Here is a 21,789-nt window from a genome sequence, read left to right on the forward strand (position 1 = left end):
AGAAGAGGAAAAGGAAGAAAGGGATTCCCTCAAAGCTAAAGAACTATCATCTCTAGACACTTCAAAGTTGCGCAGACACCACCAAACTTCGTCATAGATGAAATGGAAGACAACTCACTGGCGCCGAGATTCCTCGATGCCAACTCTGGTGTCGATCGGGTACACCATTCTTTGGCAACAAGTACGAAGCTACCTCTAGAAACAACCAGGCTCTCATGACTAAGGAGCTGCAAATCAGCCTACTGGCAGGTATGTATCAACCTATGCCATAGCGTTGCAAAGGAAGGCTGCTACAACTACCGTGGAAAAAGGGAGACGGAAAAGTGGAAAGGCTAAAACAATTGAGAACGACCTGCAATGGAGCGCAAACCCAGAAATCGTCTGATACATAAGAGTAGCCATACTGGGTCAGACCAATGGTCTATCTAACCCAGTATCCTGTTTTCCAAACAGTGGTCAAGCCACATTACAAGTAGCTGGCAGAAACCCAAATTGTGGCAACACTCCATACTACAAATCCCAGGATAAGCAGTTGCTTCTCATGTCTGTCTCAAAAGCAGACTAAAGGAAAAGAAAATTACCAAGGTAAGAACCTAATTTTCCCTTCCTTGTCATCAGCAGCAGATGAATCCATTACGAATGGGATTTATCAAAGCAATCCCTAGATAGGGCGGGAACAAGCCACACCACGCGCCAGCACTTGTGCTCCAAAAAGCACGTCCCTCCTGGCAGCCACATCCAGCCTGTAATATCAGGCAAAAGAAAGCTTAGAAGCCCAAGTTGCTGCACTACATATCTCTTCAAGAGAGAGTGCTCCAGTTTCAGCCCAATAGGAGGAAATCGCTCTTGTGGAATGAGCCTTAAAGGCTTCAGGCAGAGGCCGGCCAAACAGCAGATATGCAGAAAAAATGGCTTCCTTAAGCAGCTTGAGACCCTCTGCGAGGACCTGACAACAATACAAAAAGGTGATCAGAGGTCCTGAAAGCATTTGACATCTGCAGATACTGCAACAAAGCCCGGCACACATCCAGGAGGTGCAACTGCCCAAAAGATTCTGGAAACTCCTCCCCAGTAAAGGAGGGCAAATAGATAGGCTGGTTTAGGTGAAACGCTGAAACCACCTTAGTCATGAAGGAAGGCACAGTACGCACCGTTACTCCGGACTCTGAGAATTGCAGAAAAGGGTCTCGACAGGACAGCGCCTGGAGCTCAGATACCCGTCTCACCGATGCAATGGCCACCAAAAAGACCGTCTTTAGTCACATCCTTCTCCGAAGCTCGCTTCAGCGGCTCGGAGGGCGAACACTGAAGAGCCTTTAATACTTGCCCAGGTACCAGGCCGGGCAAGGGGCCCGCACGGGAGGCCGGCGTCAAAGCACCCCTCTGAGAAACCGTGCAATGTCCAGATGTGAAGCCAGGGAAAGGCCAGCGACCTTCCCCTGAAAGCATGACAATGCTGCCACTTGAACACGCAGCGAATTATAGGCCATGCCTTTTTGTAAACCATCCTGCAGAAAGTCAAGTATCGGCAAGACAGAAGCCCGCATGGGTGTGATCGCTTTAGAAGCACACCAAGCCTCAAATTGGCGCCAAATCCTGAAATAAGCCACAGAAGTGGAACGCTTGCGGGCCTGTAGGAGAGTGGAAATTACTTTACTGGAATAACCCTTGTCTCTCAATTGCGCCCTCTCAATAGCCATGCCTTAAGACCAAAGCGGCATGGATCCTCCATGGTCACCAGGCCCTGCATCAACAGGTTCGGAACCAAAGGCAAAGGAAGGGGAGCCTGCACCAGCATCCGCCAGAGGTCTGCATACCACGGCCGCCTGGACCAATCCGAGGCAATGAGGATCACCACTCCTTGATGTAGTCGAATTCGCAGGAGGAGCCACCCTATTAAGGGTCAAGGAAGGAACACATACAGGAGGCCTGGGGGCAAGGGTTGAGCCAAGGCATCCAACCCCGCCGAGCGAGGATCTCTCAGTCTGCTGAAAAAGGACGGGACTTTGGCATTTGTGCTTGACGCCATAAGATCCATTACGGGCTTTCCCCATTTGGCACAGATCTGAAGGAACACTTCGTCTGCAAGTTCCCACTCCGCTGGGTCGATTTGATGCCTGCTTAGATAATCGGCTTGCAAGTTGCTCTGACCTGCAACGTGAACTGCTGACAGAAGCTGCAGATGTAGCTCGGCCCAGTGGCAAATTAGAGCAGCCTCCGCGGCCAGTGCTCTGCACTGAGTGCCACCTTGTCGATTTATGTAGGCCACTGCTGTCGTGTTGTCCGACAGAACTCTGACAGCCAGTCCCTCCAGGGTTTTGTGAAAGGCCAGAAGCACCTGAAATATCGCTCTCAGTTCTAAGCGATTGATGGACCACTCAGTTTCCTTGGGTGTCCATAGACCCTGTGCATAGCTTCCCTTGCAATGTGCTCCCCAGCCCTTCAGGCTGGCATCCGTTACCACCAGGCATCAATCGGGAAGCGCTAGGGCATTCCTTGCCGCAGCATGCTATCTGAGAGCCACCACTCTATACTGAGTCGGGACGCAGGGAGCCACATGAGTCTGCATTGATAATCCTGGGACATCGGAGACCATCGTTGAAGCAGGGCAATCTGCAGAGGTCTCATATGTGCTCTCACCCATGGCACCACTTCTAAGGTGGCCGTCATCGACCCCAACAGCTGGACAATGTCCCAGGCTCTCGGTCGAGGCATCCTCAGGAGCAGATGGACCTGATTCTGAAGCTTGCACCGCCTTTGGTCAGGTAGATAAACAAACCCCGAGGCCGTGTCGAACCTGACCCCCAAATATTCAAGAGATTGAAAGGGGGTCAGGTGACTTTTGGCTATATTGACGACCCAGCCTAGAGACTGCAGTACTGAGACCACTCTGGCTGTAACATGATGATTCTCTGCAGAGTCCGCTCTGATGAACCAGTCGTCTAGGTACGGGTGAACCCGGATACCCTCTCACCTGAGAAAGGCAGCTACTACCTCCATTACCTTTGAAAAGGTTCGGGGAGCTGAGGCGAAGCCAAAAGGCAAGGCCCGAAACTGGAAATGTCTTCCCAACACCGCAAATCGGAGGAACCGTTGGTGCGGGGGCCATATAGGAATGTGCAAGTAAGCTTCTTTTAGGTCCAGAGACGTGAGGAACTCTCCTGGCTGTACCGCCACAATGACGGAGCGCAGGGTTTCCATGTGAAAATGCCGCAATCTCAGAGACTTGATGACTTCCTTCAAGTCGAGAATGGGCCGAAAAGACCCACCTCCGGTCACGCTGCACGTCAATAAAAGCCTCAGAATAGCAGCGCATAAAAAGCGCGTTTTTCTTTTTGTTGTTTTTTACACTGAGGAAAGTTGGAGGCAAACAGCTACAGAGGTACTCCGGAGGCAGTAGAGGGTGGGAAAGGCAGGGACAGGACGAACCTTTATGCCTACATCCACAAGGGAGAAATGGGAAAGGCAGGGAAACGGCGAACCTATGTGCCTGCATCCACAATGGTTAAGGCAGGGAAAGGGTGGACCTATGTGCCTTTAAAGTGGTCACCACCAGCCACAACACCCCAGCTCAACTGGCCAAGCACAGGAGGCTCCCCAGGCAGAAATTTTCAAGGAGCTGAACAAGCTGCGCCCTACCCTGCTGGGAGATAGAGAAATACTGAGAGGCAGATGGAGCTAGCTATCCTAGAGGCACTATGGTTTTCAGTGTTCTCTATATCCCCCTGCTGGTAGGTGGACACAACCCATTCGTAATAGATTCATCTGCTGCTGACGACAAGGAAAAATCGATTTAAAGGAGAAGAATAGGAATGTCTGCTCCTCGAGATCCAGGGACAGTAAAGAAGGTCCTGCTATACTGAAAAAGTACAGACTGCAATGTTCCCCTGATGAAATGGAAAACTATTAACACCCAGTCAGCTTGTGCAAAAGCAACACCAGGCGTAAGAAAGTTCTCTTCCTTGGAAATAACCACTGAATAGAAAAAAACCTCCTGTGTCCCAGCCACACCCGGGGACAGCTTCCTAAACAGCATTCGCCAAAGGAGCTAGAACAGCCAAAAATGGGGCTAAAGTGAACATGGAGATTCCAAGAGAAATCTTCAGTGGCATGTGAGAACTCCAGAATGCAATGCTGCATAGCTGACCAAGAGCTATCAGTCTACGAAAATGTTATTGAACCCCTCAAGGAACAGAGCAGGGCCCGACCTGCAGAGACAGAGCTATCCTCAACAATTAAGGGCAGAGTGCTACTCCCCCTCCCACCAGCAAGGACGGATAGTCTGCAAGGTAGCAAAGCCCCCCATGTCCCTGATAGAGCGAGACCCATCAACCAAACCTGCTCAACTGCAACCCCCAACAAGATGTTTGCCAGAGACCAGACTAGAAAAGTACGGAAGGACAACCCTAGAAGAAACAGGACACCAGACATGGAAAAACAGGATACCAGTCACAGAACAAACCAGAGGGCAGTGCTGCTAAGGACCGGGCATTGAAGGCCGGATGAAATTCCCAGGCAGGTCAGAACCAACCCCAAGAAAAAGCTAATGCGGCAAGAACACCTGGGTTCAATGGGCACAAAAGCTGGACCACACAGAGAACAGGCCACCTAAGTGAACACTAGGGCTGCCTGCAGACCCGGAAAGAGAAAATTAGGTTCTTACCTTGGTAATTTTCTTTCCTTTAGTCAAAGCAGATGAATCCATTACAAGTGGGTTGTGTCCATCAACCAGCAGGGGGAGATAGAGAGCACTGAAAAGCCATAGTGCCTCATGGCCAGCTAGCTTCATCTACCTCTTCAGTATTTGAAGCTTCCAAAGCAGTGTTACACCGCAAAACATAACAACATGAACTTTCCTCACAGCGGATGAACGCCCCAGAACAGGAGCAACAATTCAAAGGAGGGACGAACTCAACCTCCTGTAACAGAACAGAAATCCTGAAGACTTGTTTTCCAACTTCTCCCAATGAGGGAACATAGCTACAGGAAAAACTGAACATAAAATAAACATCAATCACATAATGAACCACTGAGGGAGGGCTCATGGATTCATCTGCTATGACTAAAGGAAAGAAAATTACCAAGGTAAGAACCTAATTTTCCCTTCCTTGTCATCAAGCAGATGAATCCATTACGAGTGGGATGTATCAAAGCAATCCCTAGATAGGGTGGGAACAAGCCACACCACGCGCCAGCACTTGTGCTCCAAAATGCGCGTCTCTCCTGGCAGCCACATCCAGCCTGTAATGTCGGGCAAAAGAGAGCTTAGAAGCCCATGTCGCTGCACTGCATATCTCTTGAAGAGAGAGTGCTCCAGTTTCAGCCCAGGAAGAGGAAATCGCTTTTGTGGAATGTGCCTTAAAGGCTTCAGGCGGAGGCCGGCCAGACAGCAAAAATGCTGAAAAAATAGCTTCTGAGCCAACGGGCTATAGTGGCCTTAGACGCTGGAGACCCTCTGCGCGGATCTGACAATAGAACAAAAAGATGGTCATAGGTCCTGAAGGCATTTGACATGCGCAGATATTGCAACAGAGCCCTTCGCACATCCAGAAGGTGCAACTGCCCAAATGATTCTGCAAATTCCTCTTTAGAAAAGGAAGGCAGGAAAATAGGCTGGTTTAGGTGAAACGCTGAAATCACCTTAGGCATGAAGGAAGGCACCGTACGTACCATAACTCCGGACTCTGAGAATTGCAGAAATGGGTCTCAACAGGACAGCGCCTGGAGCTCAGATACCCATCTCGCCGAAGTAATGGCCACCAAAAAGACCGTCTTTAAGATAACATTCTTCTCTGAAGCTCGCCTAAGCGGCTCGAAGGGTGAACACTGAAGGGCCTTTAACACTAACCCCAGGTTCCAGGCCGGACAGGCCGCATGGGAGAACGGAGCCGAAGCACCCCTCTGAGAAACCGTGCCACATCCGGGCAAACAGCCAGAGAGAGGCCAGCGACCTTCCCTCGAAAACACGCTAAGGCTGCCACTTGAACAAGCAGGGAATTATAGGCCAAGCCTTTTTGGAAACCATCCTGCAAAAAGTCAAGTATCAGCAAGACAGAAGCCCGCATGGGTGTTATCGCTTCAGAAGCACACCAAGCCTCAAATTGGCGCCAAATCCTGGCATAAGCCATGTGGAACGCTTGCGGGCCTGTAGGAGAGTGGAAATGACTTTACTGGAATAGCCCTTGTCTCTCAATTGCGCCCTCTCAATAGCCATGCTGTAAGACCAAAGCGGCAGGTGTCCTCCATGGTTACCGGTCCCCTGTGACAACAGATTCGGTAACAGAGATTAATGGCCAGGGAGCCTCCACCAGCATCCGCCAGAGGTCCGCATACCACAGCCTCCTGGGCCAATCCAGGGCAATGAGAACTACCTCTCCTTGATGTAGTCGAATCCGCAGGAGTACTCGCCCTATCAAGGGCCACGGAGGGAACACATACAGGAGGCCCCGAGGCCAGGGTTGAGCCAAGGCATCCAACCCTGCCAAGCGAGGATCTCTCCGTCTGCTGTAAAAGCACGGGACTTTGGCATTTGCGCTTGAGGCCATAAGATCCGCTACGGGCGTCCCCCATCTGGCACAGATCTGCAGGAATACTTCGCCTGCAAGTTCCCACTCCGCTGGGCCGATCTGATTCCTGCTTAGATAATCGGCTTGCACGTTGCTCTGACCTGCAATGTGAGCTGCTGACAGAAGCTGCAGATGTAGCTTGGCCCAGTGGCATATTTGAGCGGCCTCTGTGGCCAGTGCTTGACACTGAGTGCCACCTTGTCGATTTACATAGGCCACTGCTGTCGTGTTGTCTGACAGAACTCTGACCACCAATCCTTCCAGGGTCAATTGAAAGGTCAGAAGCGCCTGAAATATCGCTTTCAACCCCAAGCGATTGATGGACCACACCGACTCCTCAAGTGTCCAGAGACTCTGGGCATGCCTTCCCCAGCAATGTGCACCCCAGCATCTCTTACCACCAGGCACCAATCGGGGAGCGCTAGCGGCATTCCTCGCCGCAGCATGCTGTCTGAGAGCCACCACTCCATACTGAGTCGGGCTGCAGGGAGCCACGTGAGTCTGCATTGATAATCCTGAGATACTGGAGACCATCGTTGAAGCAGGGAACGCTGCAGAGGTCTCAGGTGCGCTCTCGCCCACGGCACCACTTCTAAGGTGGCCGTCATCGACCCCAACAGCTGGACAATGTCCCAAGCTCGCGGGCGAGGCATCCTCAGGAGCAGACGGACCTGGTTGAGCAGACGGACCCTTGCACCGCCTTTGCTCGGGTAGGTATACATACCCCTAGGCTGTGTCGAACCAGACCCCCAAACATTCTAGAGATTGAGAGGGGGGGGGGGGGGGGGTCAGGTGACTTTTGGCTATATTGACGACCCAGCCCAGAGATTGCAGTACTGAGACCACTCTGGCTGTAACATGATGATTCTCTTCTGCAGAGTCCGCTCTGATGAACCAGTCGTCTAGGTACGGGTGAACCCGGATACCCTCTCGCCTGAGAATGGCAGCTGTGCAAGTAAGCTTCTTTCAGGTCCAGAGACGTGAGAAACTCTCCTGGCTGTAGTCCCGCAATGACGGAGCGCAGGGTTTCCATGTGAAAATACCGCACTCTCAGAGACTTGTTGACTTCTTTTAAGTCTAGGAATGGCCGAAAAGACCCTCCTTTTCGTGGTACCACAAAGTAAATGGAGTAACGGCCAGAGCCGAGCTCGGCGGGAGGCACCGAGCACACCGCCCCTAGGTGAATCAAGCCTTGTAAGGTCTCCTCTACCGCCGCCCGTTTGGCGGCAGAACCGCATTGGGACTCCACAAACACGTCTCTTATCGGGGCATTGAATACTATTCTGTAGCCATCTCTGATCAGGTCCAAAACCCACTGATCTGAGGAAATCTTAGCCCACTCCTCGTGAAAGAGGGAAAGTCGTCCTCCTATAACAGGAAGCGAGGAGAGAGCCAGCGCACCATCATTGAGAGGGTCGCCCTTGAACTCCAGGCCTTGAGCCAGCTGCTGCGGAACGCTTGTCCGAGCAAAAGGAGTTCCTCTGCTGAAAACGGGCATGAGACGTGTCCTCGGGTAAGCGCTGGGGTTTAGCATCCCCCAGGCCTTTAACAATATTCTCCAACTCCTCACCAAATAGGAGAAGGCCTCGAAAGGGCAACTTCACCAACCTTTGCTTAGAGGCCATGTCAGACGCCCAATGAATTAGCCACAACAAGCGGCGAGCCTCCACCACCACAGCCATCTGTTCAGCCGAAGCTCTGACCAGATCATAAAGGGCGTCAGCCAAGAAAGACAAGGCCGACTCCATTCGCGGTGCCACCTCCGCAAGGGGCTCTGCTCCATCTCCAGGCTGTTCCACTGCCTGTTTATCCAGGCTGTTCCACTGCCTGTTGTAACCAAGCAAGGCTGGCTCGGGCAGCGTAACAGCTGCATGCAGATGCCCGTAAGGATATGTCTGAAATCTCAAAGGACCGCTTTATAGTTGATTCAAGGCGTCGGTCCTGCATATCCTTCAGGGCAACTCCTCCTTCAACCGGGAGGGTAGCTCTCTTTGTCACAGCTGTGACTAGGGCATACACTTTAGGCACAGCTAGGCACACCAAATTCTCCTCACTTAAAGGGTATAATTGCCCCATAGCCCTGGCAACTTTCAAAGGCCCCTCGGGGTCAGCCCATTGAGTTGAAATAAGCTCTTGGATGGAGTCATGCAAAGGAAAGGCTCGAGCAGGCTTCTTAGTACTTGTCATCCTCGGATTAGCAGAGGAGAGCTCAGCACTCACAGGATCTTCAATAGAGAGTACCTGCAGTGCATTAGAAATCAGCGCTGGCAGCTCATCACGGTGGAAAATCCTCACCGCGGAAGGATCATCCGGACCCAGTGGCAATCCTGCACCTTCCTCTGGCTCTCCAGACCAAGAGGGCCTGCCAGACCCCTCAGACTCCTCGCATCCCGACCACGGGGGGCGGGGGGATGGGGGTGCGCCACTCTCTGAAGGGGAATCCACCCTTCTGCGCTTATCCTGCGGCCATCTGTCAGGGGAAAACGCACCTGACGGTAATTCAAGGCCGGGCTCTAATGGAGGGGACACAGGCCGCCGGGCAGATTGAGACCCCTGCGGGAGAGCTCGTTTTAACATAAATGCTTTATACAGCAGTAAAACAAATTCAGGGGAGAATGGCTCACACTGGCCTCCCAGTTCCAGTCCGGGGGAAATGGCTCTCATATTAGCCTCCATTCAAGGCTCCCCTCCAGGCTCACACCCCTCCACCTCAGTGGGGGGTCGCGCCATGCTGTTCCAAAATGGCGCCCTCTGTCAGCTCCATAGAGCGAGAAGAAACCTCGCTCGCCATGCTCAGGCCAGCTCTGACGTCAGAAGAGCACGATTTACAGAGCCCTGCTGCTGATCTGCGCTTCCCACAATGGGAACAGCGCTTTACAACCTCTGCAGCCATCGCAAAAAATGGCAGGAAATTCAAAATGGCGGATTCGCGCCAAAGTCGCCCCGAACGCGGGCCCACCCCGGAGGAGCTTCCAAATGCTCTAACCTCTCCGGATCGAGTCGACAGAGCTCCAATCCGCTGCACAAACTGAAGGAAAGCCTCTTTTCTTGGATCGCAGCGCTACAGTGAGGAAAGTTGGAGGCAACAGTGCAAGAGGCAACTTTTTCCACTCCGGAGGTTCAGTAGCATGGGAAAGGCAGTGAAAGGGCGAACCTATGTGCCTGCATCCACAGCGTGGGCAAAGACAGGGGACATGGCTTGCCTATGTGTCTACATCCACATCGGGGGCCGGGTAAGGCAGGAAAAGGGCGTACCTATGTGCCTTTAAAGTGGGCACCATCAGCCACAATACCCCTGCTACAACTGGCAACAGCACAGGAGCCACCCCAGGCAGATTTCTGAAGGAGCTTGAACAAGCTGCGTCCACCCTGCTGGGGAGATAGAGAATACGGAAGAGGCAGATGGAGCTAGCTGGCCAGGAGGCACTATGGTTTTTCAATGCTATCTCCCCCTGCTGGTTGATGGACACAACCCACTCGTAATGGATTCATCTGCTTGATGACGAGGAATGTATTCAATAGGGATTAGCAATAAGGTGCTGCAGTGGTCTGCTTCTTTTTTAGAAAGTAGAAATTTCTCAGTAGTCTCAGGTGAAAACATGTCAGAAAGTAAGCATTTGGATACTGGGGTACCACAAGGTTCTTGTTTATCAGCAGTACTTTTTGATTGTGTCGATTATTGCATTGTTTGCACTTAAATTTCAAGCTTTATTCTGATGACATACAATTTACACTTCCAATTGATAGTTATTTTCAGGAAGCTCTTGAAAAACTAACTATGATTTTAAAAACTGTGATATGTTGGATGACAACAAATTGTTTGAAATTGAATACAAGAAAGATATTAGTGTTATCTTCTAACTCTGTGGATATTCCAGATTCTTTTCAGTTCGAAGGTTACCAATAGTGATTGAAAAACATTTAAGGGATTTAGGTGTCATAGTGGATTCAAGTTTGAATATGAAACAGCATATAAAGTTGTGAAAAGTGTTTTTACAGTTGCTAAGACATTTAGGGCCCTGTTTACTAAGGTGCATTAGTGTACACGCCTACAATTAGTGTGCACACTAACCATATAGGCGCGAACACAGTTACAGCACGTACATGGTTAATGCACATTAAAAAAGCTAATGCACTTATAACGCGGCTTAGTAAACAAGGCACCTAAAGAAACTGCTAAATCCAAAAAAAAACTTTAGAACAATGATTCAAAGTTATGTCGTGCCATGTTTTGATAATTGTAATAGTTTACTTGGTTTAACTAAATTGCAGCTTAAAGCATTATTTACTTACTACATTTATATCCTGCCTTTATCCAAGGCAGGTAACAATATTCACTTAGTCTTGAACACGTAACAATCGCTAAGCATGTTAAGCTAAAGCATGATCACTAGACTGGTCCAAACCAAAAGAAAAAAAAACACAGAGAAAGATGGGTCAATCAGATAAGTCTTCATGTAGCCAAAAAGGCTTTCAGAAATAGAAGCGTTTTTAGCAGCCGCCTGAATTGTGGAATGTCTTCATATGATCTCACTACAGATTGGCCATTGATGGCCAGAGTTTTGGGAAATGTAGGTAAATTTGAGCATATTACACCTATATTGAGATCTTTACATTGGTTGCCAATTGAGTTTCATATTAAATTTTAAAATACTTTTATTGGTGTTTAAGATTTTGACTGGCCAGGTATCGGAGGCATTAGCCACAAAACTGAGTGTTTATCAACCCTCAAGATCATTGAGATCTGCACAGCAAATGCCTTTAGATGTACCATCATGTTGTGTAATAAGATTGCAAGAGTACAGAACATCAATATTTTATGTGGCAGGCCCTATTTTATGGAATTGTTTTTTATGAATACTATTCAGTTTATATGGGTTTATTGTGGATTATATCATAAGGGAAAATTAGGTTCTTCCCTTGGTAATTTTCTTTCCTTTAGTCACAGCAGATGAATCCATTAACTGATGGGTTGTATCCGCCTACCAACAGGTGGAGATAGAGAACACTGAAAAAACACAGTGACCCTTGGACGGCTAGCCCCAACTGCCTTCAGTATTTGAGATTTCCAAAGCCGAGTGAACCATAAAGGTAGAATAACAAACTTTCCTCACAGCGAACAAACGCCCCAGAACAGGAGCAATAACCATACAAAGGAGGGACGATCTCAACCTCCTGTAGTAGAACATCATGTAGAAATTCTGAGAACTGGTTTCCAACTTCTCCCAATGAGATATATATCTGCATGAAAGCTCTGAACAAAAAAAGTCAGACAGGGAGGGATCATGGATTCATTTGCTGTGACTAAAGGAAAGAAAATTACCAAGGTAAGAACCTAATTTCCCTTCCTTGTCATCAGCAGCAGATTAATCCATTAACTGATGGGATGTACAAAAGCAATCCCTAAGTAGGGTGGGAACAGGCCACATCGCGAGCAAGCACTTGTGCTCCAAAAATCGCGTCCTGCTTCGCAGCAACATCCAGCCTGTAATGCCGGACAAATGAGAGCTGAGAAGCCCAAGTAGCCACACTACAGATCTCTTTAAGAGAGAGTGCACCTGTTTCAGCCCACGAGGAGGAAATCGCTCTCGTGGAACACGCCTTAAATGCTTCAGGCGGAGACCGGCCTGAAAGCAGATACGCAGAAAAAATGTCTTCCTTGAGCCAACGGGCTATAGTGGCCATAGACGCCGGACACCCGCGTCGAGGACCTGACAACAATGCAAAAAGGTGATCAGAAGTCCTGAAGTCATTTGACATCTGTAGATACTGCAATAGCGCTCTACGGACATCCAAAAGATGTAACTGCCCAAAGGAGTCCGGGAAATCTTCCCTAGAAAAGGAAGAAAGAAAAATGGGCTGATTCAGGTGAAACGCTGAAACCACTTTAGGCAGGAAGGAAGGCACCATACGTACCGTTACTCCGGACTCCGAGAATTGTAGAAAAGGGTCCCGACAGGACAGCTCCTGAAGCTCAGACACGCGTTTAGCCGATGTCATGGCCACCAAAAAGACTGTTTTGAGAGTCACATCCTTCTCCGAAGCTTGGTTAAGTGGCTCGAAAGGCGAACACTGGAGAGCCTTAACACCAGCCCCAGGTTCCAGGCTGGACAAGGCGACCGCACAGGAGGACGGAGCCTAAGCACCCCTCTGAGGAATCGGGCAATGTCCGGATGAGCAGCAAGGGACAAGCCAGAGACTTTCCCTCGATAGCTTGCCACTTGAGCCCGCAGGGAATTGTAAGCCAGGCCTTTTTGAAAGCCATCCTGCAAAAAGTCCAGCACCAGCAAAATAGAAGCCCGCATGGGAGTGATCACCTTTGAAACACACCACGCCTCAAACTTGTGCCAGATCCGAGCAAATGCTGCGGAGGTGGACCGCTTGCGGGCCTGCAAGAGAGTGGAAATGACCTTGTTAGAATAGCCCTTGTCTCTCAATTGCACCCTCTCAAGAGCCAGGCCGTAAAACCAAATCGGCAGGGATCCTCCATAGACACCGGACCCTGAACCAACAGGTTCAGCACCAGGGGCAAATGAAAAGGAGCCTCCACCATCATCCGACAGAGGTCCGCATACCACGGACGCCTTGGCCAGTCCGGAGCGATAAGAATCACTAATCCCGAGTGTAGTCGAATCCGAAGTAGGATTCGCCCTATCAAGGGCAAAGGAGGGAACACATACAGGAAGCCCGAGGGTCAGGGTTGAGCCAGAGCATCCAACCCTGCAGAGTGAGGATCTCTCCTTCTGCTGAAAAAGTGAGGCACTTTGGCGTTTGAACTTGACACCATTAGATCCATTACGGAACTCCCCCATTTGGCACAAATCTGAAGAAAAACTTCTTCTGCCAGTTCCCATTCTACCGGGTCGATTTGGTGCCTGCTGAGAAAATCAGCTTGCACGTTGCTCTGACCTGCTATGTGGGCAGCCGACAAAACCTGCAGGTGTAGCTCGGCCCAGTGGCAAATCTGAGCGGCCTCCATGGCCAGGGCCCTGCACTGAGTGCCGCCCTTACGATTTTATGTAGGCTATCGCTGTCGTGTTGTCTGACAGGACCCGGACAGCAAGCCCCTTCACAGTCTTTTGAAAGGCCATAAGAGCTTGGAATATCACTCTCAGTGCCAAGCGATTGATGGACCATCCCGCTTCCACGGTTGTCCACTGACCCTGAGCATAGCTTCCCTGGCAATGCGCTCCCCAGCCCAAAAGACTGGCATCTGTTATCACCAGGCACCAAGAAGGAAGCGCAAGCGGCATTCCTTGGCGCAGAATCCGGTCGGACAGCCACCATTCCATACTGAGCCGGGCCCCAGGGAGCAACGTTAGTCTGCGTTGATATTCCTGGGAAATCGGAGACCATTGTTGAAGCAGGGCAATCTGCAGAGGTCTCATATGCACTCTCGCCCAAGGAACCACCTCCAAGGTGGCCGTCATCGACCCCAGCAGCTGGACACTAAGTCCCAAGCTTGCGGGCGAGGCATCCGCAGGAGCAGACGGACCTGATTCTGAAGCTTCCACAGTCTTTGGTCGGGGAGAAAAACAAACCCCGAGGCCGTGTCGAACCGGACCCCCAAATTCTCGAGAGACAGAGGAAGTCAGGTGACGTTTGGGTATATTGACCACCCAGCCTAGTGCCTGCAGGACTGTCACCACTCTGGCTGTGGCAAGACGACTCTCGGTTGCCGAATCCACTCTGATGAGCCAGTTGTCGAGATAAGGGTGAACTCTTGATACCCTCTCGCCTGAGACAGGCAGCTACGACCACCATTACCTTGGAAAAGGTAAGGGGAGCTGTGGCTAGGCCGAAAGGCAAGGCCCGAAACTGGAAATGTTTTCCCAACACCGCAAACCGGAGGAACCGCTGGTGTGGAGGCCAGATAGGAATGTGCAAATAAGCTTCTTTTAGGTCCAGAGACGTGAGAAACTCTCCTGGCTGTACCGCTGCAATGACGGAGCGCAGGGTTTCCACGCGGAAATGTTGTACTCTGAGGGCCTCGTTGACTCTTCGTAAGTCGAGAATCGGTCTGAAAGACCCGCCTTTTCGAGGCACGACAAAATTAATGGAATAGTGGCCATAGCCACATTCGGCAGGAGGCACCGGGATCAAGGCTCCAAGGTGCAGCAAGACTTGTAAGGTCTCCTCTACCACCACCCGTTTTACGGCAGTGCCGCATCAGGACTCCACAAACACGTCTCTCACCGGGGCACCGAATTCCAGTCAGTAACCTTCTCTGATCAGGTCCAGGACCCACTGATCCGAGGTAATCTTGGTCCACTCCTCTACAAAAAGGGAAAGACTTCCTCCTACTGCAGGAATCGAGGAGTGGACCGGCGTCCCATCATTGTGGAGGACGCCCCTGAACTCCTAGCCTTGAACCGGCCCCTGCGGAACGTTTGTCCAAGCAAAAGGAGTTCCTCTGCTGAAAACGGGCACGTTGAGAAAACCCAGCAGAGTGCCCAGGTGATACCTGCAAGCTTCACAGAAGCGAGGTCTGGAAGAAAAGGGAAACATAGAACCCTTGGAAGAAGGACTTGGCCTATCCTCAGGTAACCGCTGGGGTTTAGATTCCCCCAGGTCTTTCACAATCTTCTCCAATTCCTCTCCAAATAACAGGAGGCCCCGAAAGGGTAGCCTCACCAGCCTCTGCTTAGAAGCCATGTCAGCTGCCCAATGCTGTAGCCAAAGAAGGCAGCGGGCAGACACCGCCATAGACATCTGTTTAGCCGAAGCTCTGACCAGATCATAAAGGACATCAGCCAAAAATGACAGGGCCGACTCCATCCGCGGGGCAACCTCAGAAAGGGGGCCCGCACCATTGGTGGGCTGCATAGTAACTGCAAATAGACGCCCTCAAGGCAAGGCCCGCAATTTCAAAGGACCGCTTCAGCGCGGACTCCAGCTGCCGGTCCTGCATGTCCTTCAAAGCGACCCCTCCCTCTACTGGGAGGGTGGTCTTTTTTGTCACCGCCGTGACTAATGCATCCACTTTAGGCATCCCAAAAGGGGCCAAGTGCTCCTCACGCAGAAGGTAAAGCTGAGCCATAGCCCTGGCCACTTTCAAAGACCCATTGGGGTCAGACCATTGAGCTGAAATAAGCTCTTGGATGAAGTCATGCACCGGAAAGGCCCGAGTAGGCTTCTTAGTACTCACCATCCTAAGATTAACAGAGGAGGCCTCGCCTTCAGCAGGATCATCAATCGAGAGGGCCTGCAAGGCGTCAGTAATGAGAGCTGGCAGCTCGGCGCGGTGGAAAATCCGAACCGCATTGGGATCATCCAAATCCAGTGGCAAATAGGCACCCTCCTCTGGATCATCCGTCCCTGAGGGCCTGCCGGATCTCTCACTCTCCACAGCCCAACCACGGGGGGGGGGGGGGGGGGGGGGGGGGGAGCGCCACTTTCAGACGGGGAATTTACCAGTCTATGTTTAGCATGTTTCCAACGCTCAGGGGAGGCAATAACCTCTGAAGTCATCCCATGGGTATCAAAACCCGGAGGGAAGCCAGGAGGCAAAGCAGTGTCAGAAACCTGCGGCAGAGCTCTTTTCAGCATAAAAGCCTTATGCATTAAAAGCACAAACTCAGGGGAGAAAAACTCACTCTGACCCTCCGCCTCCAAATTAGGAGAAACGGATGTAGGAGCTCCTCTGGCAGCCTCTAAATGAGGCGTCCCCCTGCACTCAGACTCCTCCGCAACCGCAAGGGTCGAGACATGCGGCGCTTCCAGAATGGTGCCCGCTGCCAGCTCCATCGAGCGGGAAGAAACATCGCTCGGCATGCTCATACTATCGTGAGCGTCTAAGGAGCACGTTTTACACAGCCCCGCTGCTGATCTGCATTTACCATAACGAGAGCAGTGCTTAACTCCTTCAGCAGCTATTATCCGACAGGACAGGAATACAGCCATAAAATGGCGGCTCCGCGCCAAAACTTACCCAGATCGGAACGGCATCCGCGGGACCTCCCCGGAGGAGCTGGGCACCACTCTCACCTCAAAAGGACCGAGTCAACGAGCTCCAGTCAAGCTGCACACAACCAGAATCACTGGGAAAAGCCTCAGAACAGCCAGGCAGTAAAAGCGCTCTCTCTTTTTTTTTTTTTTTTTTTTTTAAACGCTGTGAAGAAAGTTGGAGGCAGGCAGCAACAGAGGGACTCCAGGAGGCGGGGGGAATGGGTAAGGCAGGGAAAGGGCGAGCCTATATGCCTTCAAAGTGGGCACCACCAGCCACAATACCCCTGCTCAACTGGCAAAGCACAGGAGCCACCCCAGGCAGTCTGAAATCCAGGAGCTGATCAAACTACGTCCACACCTGCTGGGAGATAGAGAAATACTGAAGGCAGTTGGGGGCTAGCCTTCCAAGAGGCTCTATGGTTTTTCAGTGCTCTCTATCTTCACCTGCTGGTAGGCGGATACAACCCATCAGTTAATGGATTCATCTGCTGCTGCTGACAAGGAACAGCATTTACCAACAGTGCCCAGCAAAACTGTTTTCTCTAAAAATCCATTCCAAAAGCCAATCCAGTGACTCATGGCACTACTATGCAGACAGCCCCATGTTCAATCCCCAAGTGGAGTCTTCTGCTCCCTGGGTCAGGTGGGAATGTCGAGATCATTCAAGGTAGAGATTGACCAAATTTTGCTACAGCGTCAAAACAGCCCAAAATCCTTTTTCTACCCAGTTTTAATTTCAGCTGAAAGGTTATTTTAATGTTCAGTTTCAGACATATTTTCAGTAGATACCGAAAATGATCATGTGTTTTTGGTTGTGGAAGCTGAAAATTTGTGCTCTCATTTGTCTCCCTCCCAGAGTTGCCCTTCTCCAGAACCCTCCAAGTGCCTCCTCCTCCCCACCTGTAGGCCCCCTGGACTTATCTTACAATCCCTGTGGGCTAGGATGTAGTTGGGACAGGAACGATCCCATTACTCCTGCCCATTCCAGCTCGGCTCTCAAAATGGCTGCTTTGACCACAACCCCTAAACTGCCAGAGATTGTAATCTAGTCCAGGGGGGAAACACTACTCTATTTTTTGTACTGCAATTGCAAGTAATGCAATTATGATCTTGTACAATAAGGGTAAGGGTCATGGGCTTGATACAACGCCTTTCTGTGGTACAACCAAAGAGGTTTACATATTCTATGGATGTACTTTCTCTGTCCCTACTGAGCTCACAATCTGTTTTTATACTTGGGCAATGGAGAGTTACGTGACTTGACCCTAGACGTATATGGGAATAATTATATGGTAAATAGAATGTTCAATGCTTTTGATACAAAATTTTAGCAGGAATTTAAGTCTGAGGGGGTCTTTCACTAAAGCTTAGCTCGAGCTATCTGTAGCAGGGCCCATGGGAATAAAATGGGCCATGCAGCTGATAACTTAAGCTAAGCTTTAGTAAAAAGACCACCTAAATTTGGTATGATAAATGCCTTAGGAATTAGGCTTTGCGGAGTTATGACATCAGCTGTCACTCTAAGAGTGGTGCAAAGTCAGTCACTGTAAGAACACTGTGGCTTTTAGTGTCAGTTTTCATTAGCTACTACCATGTGTGTGTGTGAAGGCTATTTTGTTTGGAGGTAAAATAAGTTCTTTTGTTAAATTATTATATTCTCGCTTGGATACTGTGGGTTTAACAGAGGAATTCACACTACAAGCTCTGGCAATCCCCAGCGGCCCTCACTGGTTCACATTCACACAATCAAATTTGAGTTTTCCATTTCGGCCAAAATCGTGTGATCACATAGTAACATAGTAGATGACGGCAGAAAAAAAAAGACCTGCACGGTCCATCCAGTCTGCCCAACAAGATAACTCATATTTGCTACTTTTTGTGTATACCCTACTTTGATTTGTACCTGTGCTTTTCAGGGCACAGACCGTATAAGTCTGCCCAGCACTATCCCCACCTCCCAACCACCGGCTCTGGCACAGACCGTATAAGTCTGCCCAGCACTATCCCCGCCTCCCAACCACCAGCCCCGCCTCCTGATCATCTTCAGTTTCGGCCAAAAACTTTCAGACAGTTTTGGGGTCAGACAAAACTGAACAAACAAAAAAAAGGGTGGTCGGCCTCTAATTCAAGGGTAACACCAATTCCAAATTCAGGGTCCAAGAATCCAGGATTTTGAACACCTTAGCCCAGTACCCTCACAGACTGGGCAATACTAGATATAATGGGAAAGGAGAATATAAAACAAAAAAATATACAAGTTTCTTGATCCCAGGATCCTAGACATGGGTTTTGACTGAGGAGGCCGCCAGGTCAAAGGAAAAACACAAAAACCCACATGTCTTCAAAGCAGCAGAATAAGACAGAATACAGTCCTTCATGGAATGGATAAACTGATGAGAAAAGTGTTAAGTTTCAACATCTTGATGTGCTGTGTATATTACGTCTTATAAACTCCAGAAGGCAGTTCTCTTTGGAACATACACGTTGAGATAAGCATTAATCAGTGGATCTTCAAGATCAAAATCATTTCAAACACTCTGGCAAAAGGATGAAGTTACAGATAGTATGCACAATTAACCCAGTGGTTCCCAAACCTTGTCCTAGAGGCACCCCAGCCAGTCAGGTTTTCAGGATATACACAAAGAATATTTATGAGAGATTTGCATGCAGTGAATGCAGTGCATGCAAATTTCTCATTAATATTCATTGTAGATATCTTGAAAATCTGACTGGCTGGGGTGCCGCCAGGACCAGGTTTGGGAACCGCTGGATTAGCCCATTTAGAGACACTATCCCATGAGTTTCACTCAGTCCCTGAACACAACTTTAAAATAAGGAACATTGTGTATAGAATAAAACGATGGCGTCTATTTATCATTGGTTACATTTGAATTGTGGAATATGTAAAAAAAAATCTTCATTTGACCCACTGGTTCAGTTTGTGTTTATCCTTCATCACTGATACTGAATTAGTTTATATAGACACATTCTGTTCTCCCCTACAATGCACAAAAGTACAGATTTTTCATAATATGACACCATGCTTTCCTCTTCCTACCATCACCTTCTTTCATCGCCCACTACTCTCTTACACAGCTTGACAGCTAAAATTAAACTTAAAAACAAAATGCAGGGTCATACGTACTTGAGTTGCAAAACCAAGGAAGCTGTAAAAAGCATAAGGGGGGCGATCCTACCTGATAACCTTAAAGTGACCAAGCAAGCAAATGAAGCAAGGGTAAAAGCCTGAAAAACGCATATACAGGGAGAAGAATAGCAGCAGGAAAAAGTAGGCAATATTGACTATGGAAGCTCTGGCCAGACATTATTTGAAGAACTACACAGCTCTGGAGTGGAAGCGCACCATCAAATTAATACAAACAAGCTGAAATCATTCCAGATGGAAGTTATTGCAATGATAAATTGTCTATGATAAAAAAACATAGAAACTAAAACGACCTAAGAGTATACTCTGAAGAACAGAACACCATAAAGCTGCAAATACAGTTATCATAAATGCACGTTTTTGTGCTTGTAAGAAGACCTCGTGGAGCAATTACATTCCTAATCACTTAAATTATTTATTTATTATTATTATTTGTTGCATTTGTATCCCACAATTTCCCACCTTTTGGCAGGCTCAATGTGGCTTACAATGCATCATGAATAGTGGAAATGAAATGGCCAGAATAGGCCATTTCAGTGTTTATCCACCGCCATTTAAACTAACAAGCAAGAAATGGATTAACCCGATAAATATTACGAAACAAAAATAAGGAGAAAAAGTACACTTAACAACAAAAAAGATAAAAACAAAACAGCAAGGAAACACAGGTATGTGGAAAACCCAAGCCCTCAAAGAAGCCAAGGGAGAAAAATAGGGGAGGTGTGACACGGAGAAAAGGCCGAAAAGAAGTAGGCAGATGCCTGGGACCCGTTTGGAAGCAATAGGGCCAATTATGCCCGTCATATAAACACATCCTTTTGCACGGCTCTTACCTGCAACACAGGGGCAGGCCTCTCCTCACTCGACCGCCGGACAGAAGATGAGGCCTCCTCTCCCCCTCCCCCTCTCACACACACCAACGGACCTCAGCAAGGGTTCTGGAGAGCTTGGCTCACGCTCCCCTCCCCCCCCACCGTCCTTGCGGCCTCTTATGTGTGTGTGTGTGCGCGCGCTCCGCTCCCTCTCAGGGCCTGACTGCCTTCCCTTTCTCGCTTTACCTCTGGCTCGAGCGCCGAACCTTCTCTACACTCACAGTCGGCTGCCTACCTCGTTCTCGCTTTGCACGCGACTCGCGCTTCGAATCTTCGTCCTCTCTCTGCACGGAGCTCGCGATTGTTTGGGTGGGGGGAGGGGGGGGAAAAGAGGCCTTTTTATCTCGAGCCCTTCTCCGTAGCGCGTCGGTTCCTTGCGAGTAATCCTTCGGCCCCTTTCCGTATGCGAGCGATCTCGTCCCCCTCTCGCTGCTAAGCCGTTGCTCCTGATTGGTTGGGAGAAGATTCGGCAGGAGAGGGGAGATATTTTTGTAAACTCACACCGGCGCCCCACCCCGAAGTCCTGTCTATATATGTAAATATATATGTTTTATTATTAATCACTGCCTTAGAGCAATCTTTTCGCTTCCTCGCGCTCCTGTTTGTGTTTGTTGGAGGTGGGGGAGAAAAACCCTAAAGATGGCCGTTCCTCGTCGCGTCACGTGACGAGCGTACCGGAGGCCGCGGCAGGGGAAGCTTTTCCTTCTCACGTGATGAGGGCGAGGAACGCTTTTTTTTTTTTTTTTTAATAACAAATGCTTTATTGAGATGTTTTGATCTCACATTCTTACCATATGCGATGGTGTGGGGTTTTTGGTTTGAATGTTTGTTTTTTTTACTAGATGGGTGATTCTCAATTATTCTTCAGATGTTATGTCCACTCTTTATAGAAACAAAAAATTACCAAGCTGTATTTTACCACATGCAGACATTAATACGGATCCGTGCTAATGTGTCCTCTGCCGTTAAGCCATTCTCCAGCCTGCCCAAGTCTGCCCATTGGCAATTGGCCAACCGTACTAGACCCGCCCACTCCAGCTCCTGGCTCTAGTACCTGAGGTCCTGAGATGCTCAAAACAACGGTGCTAAAAATACCACGGCACAGTACAGAAAACAACTCCCTAACCCTAATGCTCAAAGCTAATGAGATGCAACTATGGGTGTTGAGCTTGAGCATTAGAGTTCAACTGGAGAACTGTGCTTGACGCATGCTCAGAAGAGTTCCACGGTAAGCTCG

The 21,789-nt window shown here is 49.4% G+C and overlaps 1 protein-coding gene across 6 annotated transcripts in view; it reads right to left on the reverse strand.

Moving 5' to 3' along the window:
- Positions 1-21,159, reverse strand: part of GIGYF1 (GRB10 interacting GYF protein 1) — a 316,678-nt gene extending 295,519 nt beyond the window's left edge. For all 6 annotated transcript variants that reach the window (XR_003939962.1, XM_030186350.1, XM_030186348.1 and 3 more), the window contains exon 1: positions 20,514-21,159. The gene's annotated coding sequence lies outside the window, so the exon portion shown is untranslated. The remainder of the gene's footprint in view (positions 1-20,513) is intronic.
- Positions 21,160-21,789: the final 630 nt, after the last annotated feature.

The sequence above is a fragment of the Microcaecilia unicolor genome, chromosome 14 (assembly GCF_901765095.1).
Source record: "Microcaecilia unicolor chromosome 14, aMicUni1.1, whole genome shotgun sequence".
In the NCBI taxonomy this organism is placed as follows: Eukaryota; Metazoa; Chordata; class Amphibia; order Gymnophiona; family Siphonopidae; genus Microcaecilia; species Microcaecilia unicolor.